Source organism: Oryctolagus cuniculus, chromosome 3 (assembly GCF_051225735.1).
Source record: "Oryctolagus cuniculus isolate XC-2025 breed Fujian yellow rabbit chromosome 3, ASM5122573v1, whole genome shotgun sequence".
NCBI classification, from domain to species: Eukaryota; Metazoa; Chordata; class Mammalia; order Lagomorpha; family Leporidae; genus Oryctolagus; species Oryctolagus cuniculus.
Window position 1 is genome coordinate 151195683 of NC_142869.1, and position 23823 is coordinate 151219505.

Here is a 23823-nt window from a genome sequence, read left to right on the forward strand (position 1 = left end):
GATTTAAGTAAGGACTCTCACTCCCATTTCATAGGCGAAATTGAAGCTCACTATCACAAAGGTGTTCAAGAGATATACACATTAAGTCAACGGACTGCCTACTCTGGTAGAAAGAACTTTGGGGTTGCTTCTCCCATGATGGTGGAGTCTAATTGGATTCATTCATGACTCTGTGTTTTTGTTGTATTTTGTGTTTCACTTAGCCTATTGTGTAACCATCACATACAAGACCTGGCTTCTCCACACCATATGGGACAGTGCTATAACTGAAATTCACATAACTCCACGTGAGTGTTCTCTTCCTTTAAGGTGTTTTGTTTCACTTTGGTCTACATCTGTGTAAGGAAAGCACAATGTTCTGAAGAGTCCTAACCCTCTTCCCCAGGAGAAATTTTAGTTTCCTTATATCATCTTTACTGTTATCTTAGTGTTTTATTTCCTGAAGCTGCTAACTCCTTGTCACAAGAAAGAAAGAGATTGGATGAGGAGGCAAAGTGCAAGAGATAGATAATCATATTATTTTCAGCATGGCTTATTCTAAACAAATGACTAATGTATTTGGTATCTTAATATTGAGAGAGAAATACATTTTCAAAATGACAGATGCATGTAACAAATTAGCAAGACTTAAAATTATAAGAAAAATTATTTGTAAGATCTTTCTTTTGGGTTAGCTACTTTTGAGAAATTTAAAAAATCAAAATACCTGTTCATATTGTAGTTTTGGAATACATGGAAAATATTTTGTTAACCTCAAAGAGGAGGATTTAGCATTCTTTTTCCATACTAATTTGACATAACCAACTAGCCAAAAAAGAAAAAACTGAAAGAAGAAAACAAAAATACACTTGAAAAAAATTGTTTCAGCATTCTTAAATTTTTTCCAATTATTTGCAATATAGGTTAAATAATGCCTCCCCTACCCAAGATGTGCACATCTCAAGCTCCCTAACCTCTGAAGATATAACTTCAGTTATACCAGGGACTTTGTGATGATTACAGTAAAGATCTTGAAATTGAAAGATCATCCTGGATTTTCCAGTCGGGTTCCCTGTAAGTTCAAAGGTCCTTGTAGAGGGACACTGGCAATCAGAGTTGGACAGAAGGAGACTGACTTTGGAAACAGATGTCAGAGTGATGCTGAGCATAGAGCCAAGGAACAAGGGTGGCCTCCAGAAGCTGGGAACTGCTAGGAAACTGACCCTCTGGAGCCTGCAGGGCAGAATCAGCCTGATGAATGCTGACCTTAGCCCAGTGCAACCTATTCCAGACTTCTGTCTTCCAGAACTGCAGTCATACATGTCCATTATTTCAAGTACCCAAGTTTATGGTAGTTTTGATATACCAACAACATGGAATGAACATAGCATTTAATACGAGTTTTATTTTCTCATTCTTGTCACATGATGATTTTTGTTACTAGATTCTAAGAACTGCCCTGCCAGGAAATGCTAGTAATATGGGATTTCTCAATCAAGCATAGTTCACATTACTTGAGAAAAATCCCAAGATCAGTTCCCTAAATATAATGTCTAATTAACCTCAGTATTACTGAAACGTTCTTGTGGTGAAAGTTATGAAATCAAAAACAAAACGTCCTCTCTCTCTCTCTCTCTCTCTCTCTCTTTCTCTCCCTCTCATCTTAAGAAGTGTAGATGAGGACAAATGATAATAGAAAATTAGACAGAAGTCATCTCATAAAGAGGTACATGTACTATGTGAAAATTTGTTTTTTAAGCTCTGGTTAGGCTTTTTAGGATGTGAGTAGTACAGTAACACAATCAATTGTGTGATCAGTTAGTATTTCGAAATATCTCTTAGGCAAGCACATGGAAACTGAGTTACTGAAAGACCATCCTGGGCACAGAGAATAAATAGGATTTTTGGTGATATTAAAGGAGAGAAGAGGCCGGCGCCGTGGCTCACTAGGCTAATCCTCCGTCTTGCGGTGCCGGCACACCGGGTTCTAGTCCCAGTCGGGGCGCCGGATTCTGTCCCGGTTGCCCCTCTTCCAGGCCAGCTCTCTGCTGTGGCCAGGGAGTGCAGTGGAGGATGGACCAAGTGCTTGGGCTCTGCACCCCATGGGAGACCAGGATAAGCACCTGACTCCTGCCTTCGAATCAGCGCAGTGCGCCGGCCGCAGTGGCCATTGGAGGATGAACCAACGGCAAAAGGAAGACCTTTCTCTCTGTCTCTCTCTCTCACTGTCCACTCTGCCTGTCAAAAAAATAAAATAAAAAAATAAATTAAAAAAAAAGGAGAGAAGAATATCAGGTCCAATCTTAGACAACATTATTTTAAATTAGAAAAATAGACCAGATAAAACTGAAACAAGAGAAAATTTTTTAAAGAACTGCTGCAAGTACTGGACTTTTATATAATACTTTACTCTAAAATGAAAGTGGTGGAGAAGACTTTTACCAAAGTCGGAATAAAAATGGAAGCAAAAATTTTTGAGGAAAGACAAAAATGCAAGGTTGAACTTATTGAAATCAGAGGGCCTGTGCAATAGCCAAGCGACCAGGAGCACAGTTAGACAGATGGATTTAGAGTCTCTGACTTGGTGGCCAGTTTAGAAGAAATCATTGAACCAGGGGTTCACATAAAATGACATAGGATGAAGAATTATCATTAGAAGGATAGAGTATTAAGGGAAGAACTTTGAGGAGCATCAAAATCCAAGAGATGAGACAGCCTGAAAGTTCCCCATATAAGATGAGGACAGCATGATACACAGAACTAGTGTAGAATAGAGGTATCAGACAAAAAGTGGCTACCCAAGTCAAATGTCACAGGGACGAGGGAAGATAAAGAGCAGGTGCTACTGCCAGCAGACTGGAAAGTAACTGTCACTAGTGACCTGCAGGAGAGTCATTTCTGGTGCACAGTGAGAATGAAAGTCAACCTGCTGGGCCTGGGGGGACTTTGTGACTTGTGAGTGGACACCAGGGTTCAAACAAGGCAGCTGTCCCTCTCTCACCACACTCAGCCCATGGAGAATCTCACTTGTTCACATGACTTCAAAGATCACCTACATGCTAATAAATTCCAAATTAACATTTCTGCTTCAGATCTCTGTGTGAGGTTGAGAAGTGAACTAAGGGTGCCTCACGGCTCAGGACCAGACACCCTCTCCTTATTCACTTTCTAGGTCTATCTTGTTATCTATTCCCACAGATATAAATACCAGCCAAATGCTAATTAGACATGCATCCCTAAGTTTTCTACTCCAGAATTCTCTCATTTCTGAAAGATACAGCTTTATATTTACAACATAGATACCTCTATCTATCTATCTTTCTATCTATCTATCTAATATATTATAAGCTAATTATATATATGGTATGTACATAGCTTGTCATATACTAAACACTATATCACATACAGGAGAGAGATTTTTATTTATGATAAACTGTATGAATCACATACCATGTACTATACCTGTATCTATCACAAAAATCTAAAAATTGAAACTTACAGGCACAGGAATTCATTATTATCTCCCTAAAATTTGCTTCTCTCCATTCTTAACCCAACTCAGAAACAGAGTGGTCTTCTTTATTCCTTCATTTTCCTTACCCCAGACATACCACTCCCTGACTATTCTAGCTCACAGATGTATCTCAGACAGATCCATCATTATCTCCCACTTCCAAGGCTGTAGCCTGAGCACCTCATCCCATCCAATGAATCTTTCATGATTCATCTCCCAGTTTCCTCCTTCACTCTCCATTCATTCCTCATGTAACCTTCAGAATGAACTTTTAAAATCACAAAATGAATCACTCACCCTCCTGTCTAAAAATATTTCAGTCGCTTTTCATTTCATCTAGAAAAAAACCGTTTCCTTACTGTGGCCTAAAATTCGAATGGAAAGTCTCCTGACAACTCCCCAACCTGGTCACATGCTTCTTGCCCTGCTTACTGTGGACTGGCCATCCTAGCCCCTTTTCTTCCAGTGACTACAATTGGTCAAGGATGAGTTTCCAAACGTGTATGCTTTACCCTCTGCACGGAATGCCTTCTCCCCCTGAAAAAGTCAAAGCACTGACATCTGTCCTCTCAAGACCTCATTATATCATCTCCTACCTATTGGTTAAATAGGTCCTTTCCTAATGTTTTCCAATCCTTAACCCTCACAGTCCTGACATTTGGCAATTAGTTATTTGTATGTTGCTTTTAATATATTACCTCTTTAAGGACTACAGTCTAAGCTGTGTTAAAACAAGGAATTTGTCTCTTTCATGTATTATTGAACATGCAGTGTTGTACACAGTGCTTGGTAAATGGTAGATGCTCCATAAATATTTGTTTATTTGTTAAACAAACAAATGAGTGAATTAGAACAAAACCAAGAACAACAATGACATCCACAAACTGAGCACTTACTATATGTCAAGAATGCCAAGAATTTTACATGCACAATCTTTTCATCTTCACAAGTTTGTGAGGTAGGAACTCTTATCATTCATTTCAGTGAGGAGTATAGGAAAGCAAAGAGGTTAAGTAATATGCCAAAGGACAAATTGCTGGTTGAGCAAGGATATGAATCCAGGAAGTCTGGCTCCAGAGGTCACACTCAGAATGCTTGATCATAAACAGGAAGAGAAACCTTGGTGATTTCAACCTTAGATGGCCCATGGTTTAACAGATGGGGCTTGTGTGCAAAGGTAGGTGTTTATGAATGGAGAGTTCTCGTCATGCTTATTTGCAGAGGGTAATGTGTTATTAAGGAGAGGTAGAAAGTACAAGCAAGAAATGATGACTGAAAGGACAGGTGTAACAGAAACTTAACGCAAGGAATCAAGTTTTGGTATAATTATTCTGAAACAGAAAAAAAAGAGTCAGCACTGATAAAAATGTTTTAGATTTCTGGGGAGGGAGTTGAAATTTGCTTTTTTTAAAATTAGATATTTTTCAGTGAAGTTATAGGCAAGTTCATCCACTTAGAGAATAAGAAGAGGTGGTGAGGTATGAAGTTGGATGAAAGAAATAAATGTACAAAGGATCTTCAAAAAGTTTGTGGAAAATGCAAATTATGAAAAACTATGCATGAATTTCAAAAGATATGTGCCCCAAAACAATTTTATCTTTTAATTCCATTTTCCATGAACTACTTAAAGTATCCCCATAAAAAATGTATGAAATTAAGTGAAGAGAAGAGGCCATCATGTTGCCTGCTGAAGTACAGGGCCCAGCAGAGCCCAAGACCACCACTGTAAAGGCACAACTGTATAGTGCTGTGGGGCTGCCTTCCTGGAGGCTGAGCCCAGGGACTATAGTAGCTAAGGATGCTTATGTAAAACAAAGAACAATAGCAGGGGAGGGGGAAGAAATGCTGTAATTGTGAGAACTGACTTAATCTTTGTCACATGGGGCATGTGGAAAGAGCAAATGCAGGCCAGAAACTGAGCAAATGGAGTTGATGCTGGATTGGACATCCTCATCAGAAAAAATAGAATCTCTAGGAAGTGAGAGAGCAATAGAGCTGAAGGCTGAGGGCTGTGGTTTAGCCTGGGACATTAGGCAGGTCACTCTCTGGAAGCTCCTGAATTTGGAAGAAACCTGCTCCTCACTGTGCCCTCATTGACTTTTGCGAGTTTATCACTTCAGTTCTCACTAACTCTCTGTTGGAAGAAACCACTGGACTTCCCCATTCCAGTTATCATCGGTCACTTTCTTGCTGGAGGCAGAAGTTTTACCATAAAGGATGCATTGGTAAGGTAAACTTAACCATGCTTCAGTTTCTCAATTGGAAATCATCCTCAAAAATTGTGTCAAACACAAGTTTAATTCTTCTCCTTGTGGATTATAAATTATTTTATGATGATAAAGTGATGAGCATTTTTCTCAACTTTAAATATGAGAAGCCTCCATAAGGCTAGATGAAAAAACAGGCACAGGCAATTTGGTTTCCAAATGTTGCTACTACTTAATAACTTTCAGCATCATTTTCAGTTTATGCAAGTCTTCTCTAACACAAAATATGGACTTTATTTTTTAACATGTCAGACAAGCAGATGACTGGTATTGAATCCAAATACAACAATGAGTAAACTGAATAAAGCACCTATACAGTGTTTTGCTATTCATGGCACATGTGCTTATCCACTGGTTTATCTAATTCTTCTGATAGTGTCGTACTCAATCCCTTATGGTTATGATCCCTTCTTTGATGCATTTCTTTGAAGAACTCAGAGATCAAGCAAGTACACACTGTTAAAAATCAAACCAACTCTGTTTTTCTCTTTCCTGGTGTCTTCTTCAAAATTATAGATTATATTAATAACCTAAAGGATAACATTAGCATTTTGCTAGTAAGAATGGAAAGTTTGCTTTTTTTTGTCTGGCATATTGCTTGGACTCCATAACCATCACAGCAAGCCAGTGAGGCAAGCAGTAGTCTCACTGCCGTGCAGAACACAAGAGAACATGTGGCCAGAGGATAGGTTCGGAGTGCTGAAGCAGAGCAAGAATTCAAGTCTGTGGTTGTCTCAACACTGAGTCTTTAGTCCCAGTCAGTAGTAATTATTGAAACATAGCTATCCCCTGGAAGTTATAACATACTTTTAAAATATGTATTTATTTATTTATTTAAAAGACAGAATTACAGTGAGAGAGATGGGGAGTGAGAGAAAGAGAAAGACAGAGAGAAGATATTCCATCCACTGGTTCACTCCCCCAAATGGCCACAATAGCCAGATCTGTGCCAGACCAAAACCAGGAACCCAGAACTTCACCTTGGTCTCCCTCGTGGATGGCAGGTGTCCAAGAACTTGGGTCAACATCTGCTGCCTTCTCAGGTGCATTAGCAGAAAGCTGTACTAGAAGCAGAGCAGCCTATATTCAAACTGGTACCCTGATATGGGATGCTGAAATCACAAGTGGTGGCTTAAGCCACTGAGCCACAGTGCTGGCTCCAGCAAATATTTTTAATGAGGATACCTAGTGCTGAGGAAGAAAAAAAATGCAACAGTTATCCCCATGAGCTCCTGCCAAGGAGGCAAATTTGTGGGACACGTTTACATAGCTTGAGGAAACAATCCTAAACATGTAAAGATTTGAAGCATCATTATGTTTATTGCAACATTATTATTAATGATCCTATAATATAAAGAACATTTAAAACTTAAATTTATACACCAACAACCTCCCTATAGCATTCTTTAAACTTTGGGATTTGACTTTGTTCTCTCTTTTACTCATGGCAAAGTGCTTTATTGTTAAGAACAATCAATTATAAAGGAGTAGAATGCATAAACTTGGAAAGTAAAGCTAAAGTAAGCTTTCTTTCCCTCTATTAATCACAAAATAAAAAAAGGAATGATACATAAAGTGACCCTACTTTAACACAGAGAAAATGTGCCTGCTATGTTAAGAAATGTGTCATTATTTTAAAGTCATTACTGACATGCCAGCCATAACTTCTATCTAATTTCCCCACTGAATTATTTTTTGAAAAGCATGTGAGATAGCATCTAAGCCCTGAACATTTACAAATATTTTCCCAGGAAAAGTTATAATTTTAGAAGATCTAGGGAGCAGCACATGAATATGTCTTTCAAATCATAACAGGATATTTCAAATCCTCAGTGTAAATACATTACTATGCTCAACTAACATAAACCAGACTTATAAACATGTGCTTACAGAAGACAATAACCTTGTTGTGTCCTCTCCATAAAATCAAACACTATAATGTGAGAATAAATCATTTGTTCGTCTTTATGGTATTATTCTTGTCTTGCTCAAACTTGGGAGCTCATTTCAAAGTGAACTTTCTAAAGAATCATAAGAATTGCTCTATATAATTTCATATAAGAGCTAAATTGCTCTTAAACAGTTGAAATTTTTATTTAGTGAAGGGTTAAGATTGTGATTATAAAGTAAATTGAAAGTATGTCATTGTAAAGAGTAAAAAATAAGAAAGGAGAGAGGATGGAAGTGTGAGAGGGAGGGAGAGAGGGAGGATAGGGTGGGAAGTAGCATTATGCTTTTGTAACTGTATATATGAAATGCATGAAAATTTTCCCTTTATATAAATAAAAATAGAAAAATGCAGTTATTCACATAATTTCAACCAAATTCTTTTACCTTGCACAAAAGATGTTGTTTGGTGATTCAGTTTTATTTTCTCATAATTTCTATCTCCTTTCATTTTGTTTTGTTTTTAGAAAGCTTGCTATAAAGGAATGGCCTGACCAATTTTGCTTACCAAGAGTCACTAAGGACTAAATCAGTAACTGGAAATCTAAGAGGTCATTTGTGTCATGCTTCTGTCATCAACATTTCAGAAGAATCAGAGAATATGATGCCTTATTAGCACTTGTCCAAGTTAGGGCAGAGTTTCAATTTGATTGAACTCCATATGTGCATAGGGAAAATGTGATTGTGTTGTAGCCTATAAATATATTGCCAGCTCTAACAAGCGACAAGACATCTCACTCTAGAAAGTCAAATGTTGCTATGTGTCATTCTCAAACTTCTCTCACTGGTCCCAAGAAAATAGATACAAATTTCAAATACAGTTATTTAAAGTACATTCTGGTATACAGACACCCACGTCCTCCCAAGTTAAGTTTTCCAGTTATGCTGTCTCCAGTCAATCTGACCATTTCAACCTGACAGGCAAGACAGTCAAATAAGCAATCAGTGGGCCAAAAATCTGTCAGAATGCTTTGCTTAGCTAGTGAATACTTTTTGACTGACTTCAGCAGTCAAGTTAATCAAAACAGTCAAGCCAGGTTTTCCATGTAAATACAATTATAGCTCTTGCTGTTTTTTCAGTAGGAGTGCCCTGTTTATATATTTGAAGGGAGTTTTATTAAGTTGCACTGTTTAAGAAAAACAAGTCAAAAAAGTTGTGCAACCAGTTTGACAATTAGGGCTCTCTTCTGAGTTGAATCTCAGCTTCAGGACTGGGGAGAAACTGATCATCAACCCTGCCTGAGAGCAGTAGGTTGCAGGCAAAGAATATGGGTGGCCAAGAGTAAAGCACTGGGAATCACCACATGCACCCCTAACCTTCTAAGTTAGGAGAGTAAGACGTGTGTGGGCTTTTCATGCATATGAGATTAAATAAAAACACTTAGAACCCAAAGGGGCCTTTAGCAAAATTGATGCTACCGTTCATTTTTGTTCTTCATTCTCAGTGTGACTAGCCAGGAAAAAATAAGCTTTAAGAATCCCTAATTAATTTAAAAATGGAAGTAAAATGGGGTAGTTGTGGCACAACAGGTTAAGCTGCTGCTTGCTATCCTGGCATCCTATATTGGACAGCACACCAGTTCGAGTCCTGCTTCCAATCCAGGCCCCTGTTAATGGTCTGATAAGGCAAGAGAAGATAGCCAAAACACTTGGGCCCCTGTCACCCACATGGTACAGCAGTTTGAAGCTCCTAGCATTGGCTTGCCCTAGATCTGGCTGTTGCAGCCACTTGGGGAGTGAACCAACAGATGGAAGATCTGTCTCTCTCTCCCACCCTCCTTGCCTCTCTGCCTCGCTCTACCACTCCGGTCTTTCATATAAATAATTAAATCTTTTGAAAAGATGGAAGTGAGGACAGTTTAATTTATCATTTTTCATAAATGTCAACCCTGAAATACAATCTAAATTTTAAAAAAAACAAAGTTAGTGTAGCAGTTAAGATTGCAAATTTCAAAATCAACCCACTGGCAAGTTGTGTACCTTTGGACAAGCTATTCCCCTATTTCCCATATAAGTACGCTCCTCTCTCCAACAGATACAATAATGCTACTCCATTTTCAATGTTATTCTGATTACTAAATGACTTAGGAGTGTGCACTTGGCTAAGGGGTTAACACACCAATTAGGACACTCACATCCCACAACAAAGTGTCTGGGTTTGATTCCCAGCTCCAACTTCTCACTCCAGTTTCCTACTAATCCAGACTCTGGAAGGCAATGGTGTTGGCTCAAGTAATTGGTCCCCTGCCTCCCACATTGGAGATCCAGATTGAGTTCTTGGCTCATGGCTTCAGATTGCCCCAGGTGCAATCAATGTAGGCATTTCGGGGAGTGAACCAGAGGCTGGGAGTTTCCTCTTTTCCTCTCTATATCTTTCTCTGTCTATTCCATCTCTCTTTGTCTCTCTCTCTCTCTGCCTCTCAATTAAATAAATAAGTAAACAAAAATTTATATGACTTAGTGTGAATAATGCATTTTTGTGAGCATGGCTGTGGTAGGAGAACTTGCTGTGAGCAGAAAAAGCCGATCCAGATCAATTTCACCATAGCTATGAGAGTACCTGGTTTAAATAAAGTAGGTTATAAAGTACTGAATTTTCTTTTTACCATCATGTCTTCAGTCTTGCTCCACATAATAGTTAAATCATTCAACAGCTTCCTGATCTCTAATATTAGCACTAATAAGCATGATAGTAAAACTTGCGGGGGTCCCCGTTGTATTCAGGCATTGAGCTAGGTGCTTTACCCTCACTTTCTCATTTGATAATCATGAAATCCAAACAGGTAGACCAGGTTTGCAGGTAATGAAATTAAGTTCCTATCAAATGAATCCCCTGCCTGTGATCAAACAGGTGATTATGGCAGAGCTGGAATTAAACCTTAACCATCTTGCATGAAAACCTATGCTTATTCTAACACACTAAGTTCCTAAGAGAACATAATGTAATAAATATTTAATTAGCAATAATATATTTCTGGTTCTTCTGACAAAGGAAAGTGATCAAAGTGACAGGTTTGGAAGTTCTGAAGGAGACACATTTACTGGGCATCTGAGACAGTACAAGGAAATCGCAGAGGCCAGAATAAGTCAACACGGATCTATCATAATCACAATCCTATGTTATTTCCACTTCCTGTGCTGCTCCACTGGGTTCCAGAACAAGAAAACAAATTTTCTGAAATATAGATAAAACTCATGTATTACCAATAACTTAGATTTCAAAAGCTGATTAATTCAGCGAAGAATTCTTTTGACTTGAAATTTATTTCATATTGTTTTCTGGGGTGATTTTTACATCATCGATAGAGGTAGTAATCTCAGTTAATGTACAAAAACATCTAATGATACTGAAGGAGTATGAATGAATGATGCCTCTGGGAAGAACGCAGGCTTCCAGCTAAAACTCAACAATGGAGGGTGTGATCCAACACACAGGATTAACATCTCAGGAGATCTGCCCTGGGTCAGTTCATCTCTCTGTGATGCCTTATCCTCTAGATGGAAATAAAAACAGTGAACTCTTTTAAATGTGCCCTATGGTCTGATTAAAGTTTGAATAGGGCTCTAAAAATCCACAGCACTCCCAGGGAAAAATGCTAACTATCATTATCATTATTACACCAAATGCCATAATTTGGTCTCTTCAGATTCCCTTTTTATGTAGATTCCATCAAACTCTGACTTTTGACTTTTTGCCTCTCTGACCAAATCTCCAATGACAAGGCAAAGGGAAATGTTGAGGCAATTAGTGGAAAATGGAAGCAATTAATTCCCTTTTTTAGTGGAGACCTGGCCTCTGTGAACCAGTTTAACCAAAAATAATCAATGACCTTTCTCTGACCAAACTGAGGCATATCTACTTGATATTTGTCACTGGTTATCCATCTACCGCTTCAACATTAATGAGTCTCTTCTCCTTGCCCCTTTCTTTTATGAAATAGAGCCATCTATTCAGGTCCCTTGTTACCTTCACATCTGCTATTTTTGCAAATCGAATACAGTCAAAGCTCTCGTTATCCCTGTGTAAGCGTGGGAGCCATTTTCAACATAACCATGGTTTCGGACTTCTCCCCAATCTATTCCTGTGTGACTGCTTGCCTTTCATTGCTATAAAAATGGGTTCTTGTTCAAAATGAATACAAGAGAAAAACAAAGATAAGTTTTAATGCAAAAGCACCCAGAAAAGATCACATAATGTATCCAGGCCTGAGTACCATACAGACCTAGATTCTGACCCTGTTGCATTACTAACTCGATAGACACTTTGAGAATGTCAGCTATCCTTCCAAAACCTCACTGTTCTCTTCTGAACAACAGAGAAAGCAATGCTTGCCTTAGGTAGTGTCAGAATAAATGAAGTGATACAGGGAAAACCTGTAATACACCAGGAAAGCCCAATAAATATTCCCTACAAGATAGAATATTTCATGAAATACAACTAATTTTGATTTTCACTAAAACTTTTGTAAAATGACTGCTTCTCAAGGAGGAGTTATCATTCAGGGTTTCCATTTAATATACCAGTAAAAGACTTAATATCTTAGTTTATCCATTTATTTTATGAGTTGTTTCCTCAAATATCTTTGCTTGCTATTTGCTGTTGTCACTGTCCCATTTTTAGAAAAATACACCTTAAACAATTGTTCAAAAGCTTTGTCACTGAGTGTGCCCTAGGGGCTGAAACCAAATGAATTGAGAGACATCTGAGTATAAACAGCGTTTGGTGTGGAAACAAACAGAACGCAAGTGAGTTGATAATATGCTCTAGAAAACAGGGAGAATAGAGATGTCTTAAGAAAAAAAGGGCAAACTAACAGTTACTTCCCAAATTATGCAGAGTTGCTTTAGTCTCTACCTGCTTTTGCTCTGAAAGCTCTGTCCCTAGGCAGAGTCTCTGAGGCTGTTGTAATAGGAGGGGATATTGAGGGGAGAAGGCAGATATGAGACAGTAGCTTAGTGTTATGTTTCATGCTACGAAAATCTGTCCAAAATGTGGGATCAGGAGCCTCACTGGGAGAAGGAGAGGGCCTTTCCTTTCGTGCTGTGAGCTAGATTTTGAATCTTAAAGCTCCTATATCCAATCCAAGTTTGATTTCCCAGGAGTAGGTTCAGAGCTACTTTTCAGGTACAGAAGCCCTAGACATTAAATATCACCGGATCCCCAAACCTGCACCCTCAGGCCTGGTCCCAGCCGTTCCCTTTCTATACCAGATATTAATTCAGCTTAAAATCCCAGGAAACACACACACACACTTATTCAAAGTCACATGGCAAGTTAGTAGCAAGCCAAAAACTTTCAACTTCCCATTTCACAGTGTGCTCTATCAGCTCTAAACCAAGCAACCACAAAGAAATCATTGAATCACTTGTAAGTATTTGCTTGTTCCAGTAGTTTGTGAAGTAATTCATGGTCAGTTCAAGCAATTATTAATTTACAGTGGTAAATGACATAGCATGTCTATTGCAATTTTGTCATGATATGGGTTTTATCATATTTTCAGCAAAACATTTGCCTTTTGTTCTTGAAAAAGGGACAATATTTTGTAAGGCATTACCCAGAGATATATCACACACACACACACACACACACACACCCCTTATCTCTCTTAAAGCAGATGCAAGAGCATTCTATAAACAAAAATAAAAAACTAATTACTCCTATCTTCCACCTTCCAATCTGCCTTCCAAATCTCATGAGCCAGAAAGATTCTACTAAAACCCAATCAGATCAAGCTACTCTCCCTGTTAAAACATTTCCTGGTCTTCTCCCACTTTGAATCTCCAGTTTTTCTTCATGTTGTTTCCTACAATGATCCCACGCTCTAATTAATGTGGATGTGCCATGGTTTTCACAATTCTACACATGCCTTCTCCACCGTTTGTCTACCTAAAGAATAGCTATTTATTTTTCAAGAGTACTTTAGTCATCATCTCTTTACATTTATGATTTATTTTGAGAGTAAAAAAGAGATAGAGAAGAGAGAGAAAGAGTGAGAGAGTTGGAGAAATAGAGAGATTTTATCCTCTGGTTCTCCTCCTCAAATTCTGGGGAGTCAGAAACTCAATCCAATACTACCATGTGGGTGGAAAGGACTCAAGTACTTAAGCCATCACCTGCTGCCTCCCAGGGTGCAATTAGCAGGAAGTTAAAATTGGGAACAGAGCTGGGACTCTAATCCAGGTATTTTAATATGAGATGAAGGAGTCTCAAGTGGCAGCTTAAATGCTGTGCCAAACATCCAGTCCCATCATCTCTTTAAACACTTGCCATACATCCAGATTTACTATATATATATATATATATATATATATATATATATATACTTTCATTATAACACTTCTCATAACAATTCATTCTTGAGATGCCTGAACTGCTGATAGGCAGGTACCATATTATACATCTTAGCATGCTCAGTACCTAGTGCAGCACCACATGCACTCCTCTATTTATACACCTTCCATTTAATCAAATCTACTTACATATTAATGAAGTTACAATGACATATTCTCTGCCTTCTCCAGAAGATGGTTTTGTTAGTTTTATTTTGTTGGGCAAACTCATTCACTTGCTTCAGCTTGCTTTAGCTCCAAGTTTTCCAAATATTATATCCCCATGTATCCACAAGAAAAATTTAAAAAGCTACTAAAAACTGATTGTTTTCTAAGAGAACAATAGTAGATATTTTAAAAAATTGAAAGCACTGAAAAAGTAATGTAAGTAGAATATGTTATTAGGAAAGATCTTTGGTGACAGGTGTCATTTTCATAGAATACATCATCCACATGCAAAAATTTCCTTATTAATATAAAAAACAATCATAAACTATAGAAGCAAGACACCTACCTTACACCTTACACAAAAATCCACTCAACATGGATTAAAGATCTAAATCTACGACCCGACACCATCAAATTATTAGAAAACATTGGAGAAGGCCAGCGCCGCGGCTCACTAGGCTAATCCTCCACCTTGCGGCGCGGCACACTGGCCTGGTCGGGGCGCCGGATTCTGTCCCGGTTGCCCCTCTTCCAGGCCAGCTCTCTGCTGTGGCCTGGGAGTGCAGTGGAGGATGGCCCAAGTGCTTGGGCCCTGCACCCCATGGGAGACCAGGATAAGTACCTGGCTCCTGCCATCGGATCAGTGCGGTGCGCCAGCCGCAGCGCGCCAGCTGCAGCAGCCATTGGAGGGTGAACCAATGGCAAAGGAAGACCTTTCTCTCTGTCTCTCTCTCTCACTGTCTACTCTGCCTGTCAAAAAAAAAAAAAAAAAAAAAAAAAAAAAACCATTGGAGAAACCCTGCAAGATATAGGCACAGGCAAAGACTTCTTGGAAAAGACCCCAGAGGCACAGGCAGTCAAAGCCAAAATTAACATTTGGGATTGCATCAAATTGAGAAGTTTCTGTACTGCAAAAGAAAGTCAGGAAAGTGAAGAGGCAACCAACAGAATGGGAAAAAATATTTGCAAACTATGCAACAGATAAAGAGTTAATAACCAGAATCTACAAAGAAAAAAAGAAATTCCACAACAACAAAACAAACAACCCACTTAAGAGATGGGCCAAGGACCTCAATAGACATTTTTCAAAAGAGGAAATCCAAATGGCCAACAGACACATGAAAAAATGTTCAAGATCACTAGCAATCAGGGAAATGCAAATCAAAACCACAATGAGGTTTCACCTCACCCCAGTTAGAATGGCTCACATATAGAAATCTACCAACAACAGATGCTGGCGAGGATGTGGGGAAAGAGAGACACTAATCCACTGTTGGTAGGAATGCAAACTGGTAAAACTATTATGGAATTCAATCTGGAGATTCCTCAGAAACCTGAATATAACCCTACCATACAACCTACTCCTTGGAATTTACCCAAAGGAAATTAAATTGGCAAAAAAAAAAAAAAAAAAAAAAATCCATTCTTAAAACTGGTCACTCAAAGAGATTCCACAACCTGTCTCACTATTTCACTTTTATAGTTATACAGATTCCCTCAATTTTCTTTTTTTTTTCTTTTTTATTTATTTATGTTTTGACAGGCAGAGTTAGACAGTGAGAGAGAGAGACAGGGAGAAAGGTCTTCCTTTTCTGTTGGTTCACCCCCCAAATGGCCTCTACAGCTGATCTGAAGCCAGGAGCCAGGTGCTTCCTCCTGATCTCCCATGCTGGGGCAGGGCCCAAGCACTTAAGCCATCCTCCACTGCCTTCCCGGAGCCACAGCAGAGAGCTGGACTGGAAGAGGAGCAACCAGAATAGAACTGGCGCCCCAACCGGGACTAGAACCCGGGGTGCTGGCGGAGGATTAGCCAAGTGAGCCACGGCGCCAGCCCTCAATTTTCTTAATATTTGATGTAAACTCCCTGTAACTTAGTCCCATGCCATTCTTTCTTGATTACAGGTTGGTAAAAAGTGAAGGCTTTGCATATTTTAGTAAACATTTTCTATCACAAGCCAAGCTCTCACAGGCAAAGTCATGCCTACCAAATTTTGATGTATTTCCAAATATCCACAACCCAATCCCACAGATTCCTTAACTACTGGTAATTTGCAACTCTATAAAATAAGGAGCATTTTTTGTACACTACCTTCTTGCAATTTATTTTTTTCTGCCCTATAAGGTTATTATTAGTTTCTGGCTTCCCAGGACCTACTATTGCATATGCTTGCCAAACCCCACAGACTCTTCTCCCTTAGTAACATCACCAGGACAACCTGAACAGGAAGTGTATTTTACACTGCACATTTAATTTGCTTTGTTTTATTGTCAAACAGTCCAAAATATTGATCTGCTATTCGTAAACCTCCTTTCTCCGCATCTGCTCCATTTCTTAATTCAGTGTTTTTACCATTAAAACCTTATCTCCATGAAGAATCTGGAATGTCTATCTGTTTTCAGATAGATTTATTTTTAAAGTATGTATTTCCACATATATATGTTGGATGTTTTTATCAATATCCATAATGAAGCATATTTCATTAGTTTATCTGGAATCATTGCATAAATATTTAATTTCTCCTTTCCTTATTTTTCTTCAACATTCAAACCACTGTCCTCAAAATTATTTTTTATTTCCACTGTGTTGTAATTACCATAATTTATGAAAAATTCAGTCATGCTAAAAAAATTCCATCATATTTAAAAATCTTGTGTCTATTTTGACTATCCAAAACATGCAACAAAATTTTATGCCACAGGCATTAAAATTCAGCTGACTTTTAAAAAACATTTTTCAGCTTGTTTGATATCAACTCCAAGTTTCAATTCCTCAAAATGCACTCATACATTAAACTATTCTGCTTGGAATAAACCTGACACTTAAAAATAATAATAACCCAATTAAAAGAAACAGACAACATAAAATTATATGTATTGCTTTCGTTTTGTAGCTAAAAAGATTTGTTTTCAAAACAGAGATTAAAGTTTGACCTACTTAAGATAATTTTCACCAAAAAGGTAAGTGATTTAATATTAATTCTCTTGCAAATGTATAGCTATATTCAGATTAATCTAAAATAGCAGTGAAACAGAATTGTCTGGCCAATCTTAATAATGAACTTCACATTCAGCTCATTTTGCTCTGTTGATATAGCCTCCAAACAGGGAAGAATCATCAACGCTGTTTTAAAGTCTCAATGTTAAATGGAGATTCGAATAAATAAGTTACTAATGAGCTCCTCAAAGTGAATGAAAGATTATCTTGGGCTTTTTCATTTCTCAAAGTATCTACTCCCAATGAAGCATTCTAAGACAATATTGAAAGGATGGAATTATAATTCATATAATCAAATATATTTATATATATATATACCGCATGTAGATATACATAAATATCTAAACACATACATATATCTATATACATACATACATACATAGAGAGATAATGTATATTCTTACAATATCCCTTTTAATTATTAAAGTTGAAACCATTACTTTAAAAAGTTATTTTAGAAGGAATGCAAACTGCTTAGATTAACTTTTGTATAAAAACAAGGATAATTTTTAACCCTGGGAGAAAGACATATGCATATATTCTGTCTATTGTTATTTCTGCTATGAATGGAACTTCTGTTTTATTACCTTTAAAAGCCAATAAAATAGATATTGCTAGAATATAAACACAAATTAACATTTACTCATAAATTAACATGAGGCAATAAAATGTTAAATCACTTTCCAATTGAGTAAATATATGAGAATTTTAAAACTTCGAAGAAATTATTTTATCTTGAACTATAACAACTATCTCTACATCTTGATAAATATGAAACATTAATACATTTTAGTATATTTTACCCAAATTATAAAAAATCACATCTTGAATACTCTACCATCCTGATACCTACTTATACAAAATGAAATAATAATTATAAGCAACCCACATTTATCAAAGTAAAACATATTGATTAGTCTTGTCTTCCTAGTTTGTTTAAAGTACAGGAAATAATCTGCCAATTCAATTACCTGCCAACAATGATGGAATCTATCAGTGTTACCACCTCTATAGATTACTCCAAATTATTATCCCTCTTCTTAGACCGTAAGCACCATGCCAAAAGGGACAACTAACGCAAATGATCTGACCATGAGTAACGGATGGTTTAGGCTGGTTGGAATCCACTTAGTCGAGGAAAGATAAAGGAGAAGTGGCTCATTAGGGCATTTCCTGAACCTTGGTTGGAATTTCAGTTAAGGAAGAAGAAATGACACAGCAGTTTCAAGTTAAGACAACTTCCTTTCTTTATCTGAAATACGCTACTAATTTGAGAAACAACACTCCAACAAAACTACTTGACAGTCATATAACTACACTAAAGCCTTCCTTGAGCCCATGAGTGTCCTATGATTAATATTTTTTCCCAGAATTCTCACAAGTCATGTATGGCTATTATCAAAATGGACTAACATTCAAAAAGCACATTTTCAACAAATTTACCTGCACCGTTTTTTAAGTTTTAAAAATTGCACTTTTGCTTAGGGTATAAATAGATTTTGAGTTTTTGCTCAAGGCTATTAAATTTCCCCTATTTCATACTATCACATTTTTTTCACATATGATTTTGCTCTCAAAGTGACTCCAGAGTAATTGTTATCTTGTCCAAGAATATACTATCTTCCCGTGAATATGGAAAATATACAATTCCAATTATTACTGTTATTTATATCTTAATTTGGTGTATATTTTTAAGACACATGAAAACTTGGAACTCACTGCCTTTACAAATGAAACCACTTGAGAGGCCTCATTCCATGTATTATGTATCTTTCAGGAAAGTAAAAACAAAAGATGTAAGTTTCTTTCCACCCTATGATTTGTGATTTGAAACTCTGCATTCATTTTATGACAGTTATACTATTTGCTTATTTTATCTATATTTTTAAACATATGCAAAGCATGGTTTTCAAGTAAATTATTTGTTTCATGTAAAGTGTACATACACATTTCACTTGCCTTTGTGTTTTAAAAATCAAGGAATTAACTGACATTTACCTTTGTCAAGGAGTAGAGATTACATGAAGATATCTCAGCACATTGTACCCTGCTTTATGAATTTCAAAGCTATTTTTAAAAAGTACTGTCTTTATCAATAGCAAACTTTCATTACCTGATAATTTCTCATTATGTTATCATACATTTACATCGCCTAGGATGCTTGGAAGTACTAAATATTTAATTTAGCATAAAATTTATATAATTAGTTAGTATTAGAAATACAGAAACAATATCCATGCTAGAAATTTCATTAGGAAAGGGAACATTAGAGATCTCAACTTCTACTAGAAAACATATTGGAATAGTTTGATACATCTTTGAGATAAAAAGTGTTTAAAAAATTCAATGCATCTGTTAAAATACATTTGTGAAGAGTCAGAAGGTTTGCTTAGTAGTTAGACAGATAACTTTGATTCTCAGAAGATGGAAATGTGTGGGCAGGCAATTTGGCCTAGTGCTTAAGCTGATGCTTGAGGTACTGCACCCCATATGGGAATGCCTGAGTTTCAGTCCAAGCTCCATTCTTGATTCCAGCTTCCCGCTAATGTACACCCTGGGAGGCATCAGTTTGACTCAGGTAACGGTGTTCCCACGAACCGCATGGGGAGACCTGTATTGATTTTCTGGTTCCCCTTCCACCTGATCCAGTGCCAGCCATTGTAGGCATTTAGGGGGTAAACCAACAAATAGAAGTGCATTCTCTCTCTCTCTCTCTCTCTCTCTCTCCTCTCTCTCTCTTCTCTCATCTTCCTGCTTCTGAAATTGGGGAAATGCTTTTTATTCATACCTTTAAAACACTTATAATATAGTTAATTGTGATACTGAATTATACACTTTCTCCTTATTTGTTTGCACTTGTCTTCTTACATAAAACTGTGCTGTTGCAGGATTGGCGCATACCATTTTCTTTGTATGTGCAGTTCTGTCCTAGTTTTATTGCACTGAAAATGATGTAAAATATGTGACTCAGCTGTAGCCCACGCAGAGTACAGGAGCTGAGGTATTCATGACCCCCCCAAACCAAAAGTCACTCCTTTCAGGCTGCCTCCAGGGGAATCCTTAAACTCAGGTACAGTCCGCCCACGTTGCAACATGGACAAAGTCATGTGAATCATTTTGAAAACAGCCCCTGACAAAACTTAAGACTTCTGGCTATTGGAAGACAAGCTGTTATTTACCAAAATGATAGTGGGCATATGGGAATATAGAACAAATGCCAAAAATAACTGATCCAAATATTTAGAGTAAGTCTGTCACACAGTATACAACATATGTTAAAATGTTAAATTACTGGGGCTGGCACTGTGGTGTAGCAGGTAAAGCCACCGCCTGCAGTGCCCGCATCCCACATGGGGGCCAGTTCGAGTCCCAGCTGCTCCACTTCTGACTTAGCTCTCTGCTGTGGCCTGGGAAAGTAGTAGAAGATGGCCCAAGTCCTTGGGCCCCTGCACCCACATGGGAGACCGGGAGGAAGCTCCTGGCTCCTGGTTTTGGATTGGTGCAGTTTCAGCCATTGCGGCTATCTGGGGAGTGAACCAGCGGATGAAGACCTCTCTCTTTGCCTCTGCCTTTGCCTCTCTGTAACTTTGCCTTTCAAACAAATAAATAAATCTTTTTTTTAAAAGTTAAAATACTAACCTTTAATGTTTTTACATTAACATCTAATCAAAACTAATAACCTATTTATTTATCCATTGACAAATAAGATTCTATGAAACTCCTGCCATGTCCCTGCCATGTATACAAAAAGTCCTTACCTGCAAAGAAATTAAAGCCTAATATCTAAAGATAAATTACCCATGGTTTAAAAAATACATGATAGAAAAACAGAAATATAATGGGATCATGTATGAAAACACAAATGAAAACTGATATTGGGAATGAAAGGATTGCTTTTCTTACAGCTGGCTTCCGGAAGATCGTAGGACAGTGACATGAGATGCCTGAATGTACAGATCACTTGGTTTCAAAGGCCAAACATATTTTTGACCACTAAGGTAAAAGATGTTTAAGTTAAAAATATCAACAAATCATACAGGGAAAAAATGTTGCTTGATCAGTGGCAGCTGATATGCCTTTGGAAATGCACTCAGGAAGTAGTTTGATGAGTAGGTGAAAGATGACTAAGAAGACTTCATATTGGCCTTTCCATCAGGAAAGGAAAAACAATATATTCATTGTTACTTTAGATTGCTTTCATAGAAATCTCAAAAATAAAAGGTTATGGGTAAAAACTTTCTAAAGGCAATGGATTTTATACATGAGATTTTAAGGGTCTTAATGCGCATTAAAATGACTTTTTTTCATACCAAACATGTAGACCAATTAAGGTTATCATTAATTTAGAAAAAAATTCTGAACTATTAAACAACAAAGAAATCTAACTTCTCTCTTAAAAATCTAAATCAAAGTAAAAATATGTATCTCCTAAGAAATTTAGAAAGGAAGTCAAAAATCCATAGAAAACAGGCAAATAAAATCAAATATGGGTATTCAGAGCTGGAATCTTTATGTTATGAATAGAAGTCATATCATTAGAGAGATAATATTATAAATAAATCCCTTGGAAAAAATTGATATTGATTATTCAAAAGTCTGATTTCATTACCAGTTTTGAGAACTGCAAAAAAAGTTAAAAAGGAAAGAAATGTTTTCATGAGATAAGACTGAACTCTGCTCAGATTAAAATTTTAAGAGAAACACTTAATGTCAAATTTGACCTTGGATCCTGATATTATTTAAGGAGTAAAAACTATCTAACACATAGGAGTTTAAGTTTCCTGAGGTTGAAGCATATGCAGATTTCTACTATTTCACTACATGCTAATAAATATATTGTTTGTAAACTTTAATATCTTTGCAACTGCATTTTCTTTCACTCCACAGATGTTATACACACTTAACAAAAAACACATGAGACCCAAGTGCTATGGCAAATGTTTAAAATGTACCTGTCACTGTACAATTACAACAACAGTCCATTTCCACTTCTCACATGTTCTGCATCTACCTCAGTGAACCTGAAAAACATTAGCTCGCAATCACTTACCAGAGTGAACAGAAATGTATATATATTTGCCATTGCTTTGTGAGAAATGGATAAAAATCCACTGAAAAAAATAAAATGACTCTCTCAACTTTTCTGTCCCAATCAACTCAGTTTTGAAAAACAATGAGTTTCTAGAAACCTCTGTGGTATTAATGCAGTTTAACTTTTCTATTATACCAAGGACTTTAAGATTTGTCTATAGTTTGCATTTAATCTTGGCACACACTAGAGTATTAAACATATAACCAGTCCACCTATAAATTTTGAAATAGTCAAACTTGGCTTGAACATGCAATCTCTGTGTCCTTTTTCGTTTTCCCAGACAGGTGCCACTACTCTTTCTCATCTTCCCATTTTTGCCACTTTTTAAAACTATTTTTAGAAAATATTCTAATTAATTCATTATATATCTTGCTCACTAAGTTATAAATGGCTGGTAAGACTTTAAATATTCTTGCTCCCAAAAGCATTTGCATTTTGAAGGTAATATATCCTTAAGGTAAAGAAGGGAGAATATATTTAAAATTGGGAAGGGAAGATTACAAAATTCTAAAAATTCACAGTATTTCATGCAGGCTGCCATCTAATGTAAGCAGGCTATATAGAGACCAGACAACATATTTTCCATAAAATAAATAAAAATAAAGATTCTTCCTTAGTAATGTTAGGATGTTCCAAATGAGATGGTATCTGCCATGATTGACACTGCAGCTCTCCAGAGATCAGAAAAATGACAAGTCTCTACAGTCTGCCAAAATTGTACAGCTGCTGTCTGTCAGACAAGGTAGGACAGGGTATGCTGTCATAACAAACAACTCCATAAAAAACACAATGTTAAAAAACAAATAGGGATTTGGTATCCTACACATCGCTGTGGATTGGCAGGAAAGCTTTGTTCCACACAGCTACTCCAGGACCTAGGATGACGGAGGCTCCATCCTTAAATGCTTTCAACACCATTGAGGCAGGAAGCAGAATGTGGAGACTCATATACAGGCCCTTAGAGCTTCTGCAAGAAGTGCCATTCATCACTTCTTCAAATAAGCAGTCAATGGCTCTTCCTACTGCAAAGGAAGCAAACCTGCTATCTCACCATGTGTTAAGAAGAGAGAACCAGAGTATCTGTTGTTAAGGTGAATGACTGCCTCTGGTTTCTCTTCAGATCATATAAATCTTTTGCCTTTCAATAAAGATTTCTGTGGAGAGGATGAATGACTGTGGCACTTGGATAGTAGTCTTTAACATATCAACTATTACCAAGGAATCACTCTTTAGCATAGAGTAGCTCTTCTATAATGTCATATAAGAAACTCATTCTGTTCCTCAAATAATAGGCTATGACTTTTATTATTAATGATTTCACTGTAAATACAAGTAAGAGAAAAGGAGGAAACCAGAGAAGAGTTAACAAAAATTCTGTTTGAGTATATGTGTTTATCAATATTGTGATTTTTGTTCTTATCTATGGCACAAACATCTTCCAATATCTATCTGCAATGGATAAATTGTCATCTTTCAGAAAGTATAAAATATGAGAGAGACATTTAACAAATTCAAATCTTTTTTGAGAAAG

General features: G+C 37.0%; 1 protein-coding gene and 1 non-coding gene across 6 annotated transcripts in view; one reads left to right on the top strand and one right to left on the bottom strand.

The window, feature by feature from the left end:
* Nucleotides 1-23823, bottom strand: part of TFEC (transcription factor EC) — a 151252-nt gene that overhangs the window by 63225 nt on the left and 64204 nt on the right. For 2 of the 5 annotated variants that reach the window (XM_051848898.3, XM_017342725.4), the window contains exon 1: nucleotides 18172-18338. The exons of 2 other annotated variants lie outside the window; for them this stretch is intronic. The gene's annotated coding sequence lies outside the window, so the exon portion shown is untranslated. Of the gene's footprint in view, nucleotides 1-18171; nucleotides 18339-23823 lie in introns of those variants that run through there. One more of the 5 variants, XM_089329469.1, reaches the window with a different exon arrangement.
* Nucleotides 23393-23511, top strand: LOC127491859 (U5 spliceosomal RNA). Its single transcript, XR_007920793.1, has one exon. It is a non-coding gene; the product is annotated as a U5 spliceosomal RNA (small nuclear RNA).